The 5,173-nt window shown below is 46.6% G+C and overlaps 1 long non-coding RNA gene across 2 annotated transcripts in view; it reads left to right on the plus strand.

The window, feature by feature from the left end:
* Positions 1-4,462, plus strand: part of LOC103358887 (uncharacterized) — an 8,228-nt gene extending 3,766 nt beyond the window's left edge. For both annotated transcript variants that reach the window (XR_520281.1, XR_520282.1), the window contains 4 exons: positions 540-579; positions 1,050-1,112; positions 2,456-2,495; positions 2,719-4,462. This is a non-coding gene — a long non-coding RNA (uncharacterized LOC103358887). The remainder of the gene's footprint in view (positions 1-539; positions 580-1,049; positions 1,113-2,455; positions 2,496-2,718) is intronic.
* Positions 4,463-5,173: the final 711 nt, after the last annotated feature.

Here is a 5,173-nt window from a genome sequence, read left to right on the forward strand (position 1 = left end):
ACCGTTCTGGTGTCTGCAGCCGGGCTGGCCGTCCACACCAGAACCGTTCTGGTGTCTGCTGTGTTCAAGCAGCAGCTTGGTAAAGGTCAGGAAGTGACCGCTGGTTAACATGTCTCATTTCCTGTCGTGCTTACATACTGTCTGGTGGGAACAAAGAGATGACTGTAAATGAGAGCAGCTTCGTTGGGAAGGTGGCTGAGATGCCTGCAGCCCTCTACAGGGTGAAGTGGGCATAGCAGGTGGCTGGATTGATTAGCACTGGTTCCTGAGGGGCTGGGACTGTAGTCTGCTGTGTGAACTCCTGTAGCCTGCTGTGGAAGCAGCTCTAGCCTGCTGTGGAAGCAGCTCTAGCCTGCTGTGGAAGCAGCTCTAGCAGGGAACACTGGGAGGAGCTGTTCAGCCTCAGAAGCAGGCCGTGAGGGGATGGATTATACTCATTTTTAGCTGGAAGAATGACAAGTCTTCATATTTTACAGCCGCTGTGGTGTTCTCAGTCATCATTTACTGGTACTTTTCCTAAAGCTGTCGTCTGTCTTTAGGTCGTGGCTGACTCATGAGCTGTGTGAAGTCATTCTTCCGGTAAGTCCGTTTGTCTTCTGTGATGAATGCACCAACAGCACTGTGTGGTATCTGCAGCCAGCTGGTCATCAGCTGGTTTGTTCAAAAGCCAGTGCTAGAAGAAGTCAGCCTCTGGCATCGTTGGTCTCCATGACGCTGTGTCTGGAGTCCTGGTATGGGTGTTGAGACAGCATCTTAGAAGCATCTACGTTTGAACGTGTGTCGTTTTATGACAGTGAGTCACATCACTTGTCCTTCACACTAGATTAAAGCATGTGTTCTTATGGACTCTAAGATCTGATTCTAACCCAGTCGCTGTCAGAACGACGCAGTCAATCCATGTTTTTCATATCAAAGTAAATCTGTGCTAGCGTTGTCCTAAATGAACCAACTGTGACCCAAATGGTTCTGACTGGTTGAAAATGGTGTTCTAGTAAACTGCATGTGCTTCTGGTGAACACATCCTCCCTTTAACCCATGTTGTTCTGCAGGTTGGAGCTGCAGCAAAGGGGGACCTCCTGATCCCGGGGCCTCAGTCAGGATCCACTCCAGAGGTGAGCATTGACCTGGTATAGAGGTACCTGGCTGAGTGGTGTCAGGCAGGGAGCACTGAGGTCTATCCCGACAGACCTTTCGCTGTAGGGCCGTGTCGTTGGAAATGCCTCAGACAGCAACTCTGTGGTTTGCTTTACCCACGTGTTCCCTGCTGTGGACCTGCTGGGATATGACTGCAGAACACTGATGTCTGATGAACACATGAACTGTTTTTAAAATGTACGTTTGGCTAATGAAGTCGGGATGTAGAAAATGATACTGGAGCTGCCTTTGCTGTTATTGGTTCCCCACCACCGTGGAGAGAACAAACCGGATTGGTGCTGGTTGTCTTTTCTGTGGTGACGAGACAACAGGGTGTGCTCGCATCTGTTTGAATCAAGATGACTGAGAACTACAGGAACATCATGAAACGGGCCACTACACCGGCTGAGCCGGCTGACTGCTGACGCTCATGGCCAAGATGCATAAAGACAGAATGTGATAGAAGCTGGATGGATTGTGGGTGGTAGTGAGAACCGATTAGCTAATGGCCCATAAGTCAGTGTTGCTGAGCTTAGTGTGGGACCAGCAGTGACTTGTATTTGTGTGTTTACATCATCAGTGGTGGAGCTGTGGACCTCTGATCTGTGGTCTGTGCACTTGAGCCACATTTGATTGGCTGAAGCATGCAGGAGCTGAATAGTTTGAATGGATTAGCTAACACTGCTAAGTGTATGAGCCAATCACAGAGCAGCAGTACCTAGTAGTGTTTGGGTTCCTCCAGAGATGAGCCAGATTTAGTTCATGTTGGATGAAATCTGGTGGAACGCAGTCACATTGAAAGTGTAGACGTGTCTCCAGTGGGTTTAGTCTGAGAAGGCTGCCGTCATGTTCTGCTGCTACAGAGGGTGGAAAGTGTTGAGAGAAGCTGAGGTGAAGGGACATTATTGATCCAGAATCACGAGCCAGGACGGTTTGTCTTGTGCTGATGGAAGTGTGCACATAGACCTCTTCAGTCTCATTCTGATGTTCTGGCTCACATTCTGTCTAAATGAAGCTGTGAGGAATATTAGTGGTGGCATGAATACGGTCACTATAGCAGACCGATGAAGCAGACAGGGTTGCATGTGAGTAGAGCTCAGTGTTGGGTCTGGCTTTAGTCACACAACCAGCCGCCTACAGATGGGTCAGACCAGAAACTGAAAGGCTGTTGAGGATCCAGGGGCTGAGGGAGGACGAGAACAGGACTCTGGTTACTGCACCTGAGCTTCAGCAAAATGCCAAGGAGGATGAAATGAAGACAAACAGATAAAGGGCATCAGTGGGTTATTCTGGAGTAATTTTATAAACTTGTGTGTTTCAGGATCCTGGAGGCGCTGATGGTGTCTCAGCAACCGTCTGCTGTAAGTAAAGGCTGTGCTGTTGTTTGGGTGTGGTCATATACCAAGGCTTTCAGGATCCTCTGTTCCTGACCTGCTGTGGACTTGACCAGAAAACAAAAACCATCCCAGCAGGCTTCTGCAACAGCCTGCTCAGAAGACCTGCTGGGAACATGACACCTCTGATGCCATGCATGACCACGTCTCCTCTGTACCGGTGTCACGGCTGAAACTCTGCTTCTTTTAGTTTCAGATGCAGATCAGTGGTCAGCTGACGGGTCAAGACTCATCCATCGCTTGCTTTGGAAGGAAACGGACTGTGATGACTGTGTTTTAACAATAATCAATCAAATGTCAGCACTGGTCTCAGTCTCTGTTTGATGTACCAATGATGTGAATGACATGGAAGCACAGTGGTGCAGGTCTTCAGAGGAGAATCAACCCCTTGAGTTTACCTGGAGAAGCCTGGACGGCTGACTGGAGCTGTGACGGTACTGTAGGGGGTGAGGTCCAGATCAGCCGGCAGGTCTGAGTCCAAATGTCAACAGACGTGATAAGTCACTCAGAAACAAAATGAAATGCTGCCAGTGAATGTTCTTCTGTTTCTAATGGATTTAACAAGCTGGAACAAGTAGTGGTGTAAAATCTTTTGCTGGAGAGGCTGTGGTAGATTGATCTCACCTTCTTTGGAGTGACTGAACTATCCCAGAGATAGAAGTGGGCTTCAATGTTTCAGACATGATGCACTTGGTCATCTGGTGATCTGGGTCATGTGACATCTGTTCCCATCAGGCTGGATTTACATTTCTAATTTGCAGCCACCTCTGTGTGCTTTGAGGGCCCTGGAAATATCTGTGGTGTTGAGGTAAACATTTAGCATTTAATACTGGAGTTACTGTGAACAGTTTTCATCCTGAAGTTCGTCCTGGGGGGTGCTGGTGTGCTGTAACAGCACGGTCCCTCCACTTGGGGGCAGCATAGCTCCACTAGCAGTGACTGGCCCCTGCTCACAGCAGCATGTTCATTAATTACTTACTAATTCTTCCCAACATGGAGACAGGATGTAGGAGCAGGTCACACTGCTTTAGTTCACCTCAGACAGGTGATCAGCTGAAACATCCTCTGGTGGAGTCCTGAGCTCAGTCACAGCTCTGGACACTTTATTTTACATAAGAAGTTAGATTATCACCACAGGTGTACATCATTTCCTGTATTCAGGAAACCCTGAATGGACGAGGCTGCTATCTACTTATTGATGATTAAATATTTTACAAGTTTCTCAGAATATTACCAGCAGGCTTTAGTGAAATGCATTTTTTATGCTCTAATTTCAAGTTGTATGATGAGCTTAGTGTAGTTAGACATCATACAAAATGCACTGAATGACATAATAGTTACTCGTGGTGGTAATGTCGGTGGAACTTCTCCCTGAAGACGTCCCGCGGTGGTGAGGGTGTGCACGACATGTTGCTGAACAGAATACTGGACACAGGGCACAATATACTTATGTATAACTTGACCAACTACAAGAAAATGAATTACAGATCCGTTTTCAAACCAGACACTACAACGTGACTAACATGCCGGATGGAGAGGTGGAGGAAATGGGCGGAATGGAGCTCTCAATGATGTTCTTCCTCACAGAGCGCTTTGCTCCACAGTCTGACATTTGTAGTCAAACAATTCACCTGTGATTAAACGTCATATTCCAGATTTTATTTGAGGACCAGAAAGAGTTTTTACCCCATTACCTTGTCCATATGAACTCTGATTAGCAGGCTGAGGACCTGCAGAGTCCTGATCAAAAACACAAATCCAGAGTTTCATAAGAAACAAGCCATAGGACCTAATCCTGACTTATCTGTTGGTTCTGTTTGTTTCTTGATTGGTGTTCTAATGATCTGTCATTGATCAGTGATTCTGAGGATTTTTTGTTGTTGGTTGACATAACAATTAGCTCTGAATGAATTAAAACACACATGCCTCATCAATATTTCAATCATCTCATTTCTAGACCACAGCTGCAGTCTGATATCAACACCAGGGAGTTACTCTCAGCTGTCTGGACACAGACTAATGTAATCACTGTATGTTCCTGCAGAACCTTCCCTGACCAGAAAAATAGGATTTATAATGAAGTACTTGAAAGACTATTGAAAATCGAAAGACATAACTGTCACTTTAGTGTTGGGGCACTGCTTTGAGAATACGACAGGAGTTGTATATGTGGTTATACGGTGACAGGTCCGAGCATGGTACCGACCGGTCCAGTGTCCAAACATTGTTCTCTGCTTTCTGGCACTTTGAGCTTCAAGCATCGCTCACATACTTAGATGAATGTGGGACAGTTGCACTGCACTGGCTGAAATGTTTGCATCGTAAAACTCTTAATGATGCTTAAAATAATCCCACCAGAGGTTCCTCAAATATGCAAACCGTAAGTAAAGCAGCTCTCTGGTTTGTGGTTTTCCACACAGCTGAGTGTGATTACAGTCTGAGTGACTGTCAGTAGATCTTTTATCACTCAAAACACATTCTGGTTCAGATTGCAAACTATGTAAACCGTCTACCAAATGCAGCTGTGTTTACGTCCCTGAACTTGGCGGTGAAGTGCTGACGTTCCTCCAGCTAGCCACAGTGAGCTGCTGGGACTGAGGCCAGGTCAAGGGTTGGCTCAGGGTCTCTGGATTCTGGTCCAACAA

The sequence above is a fragment of the Stegastes partitus genome, unplaced genomic scaffold (assembly GCF_000690725.1).
Source record: "Stegastes partitus isolate 25-593 unplaced genomic scaffold, Stegastes_partitus-1.0.2 Scaffold340, whole genome shotgun sequence".
NCBI classification, from domain to species: domain Eukaryota; kingdom Metazoa; phylum Chordata; class Actinopteri; family Pomacentridae; genus Stegastes; species Stegastes partitus.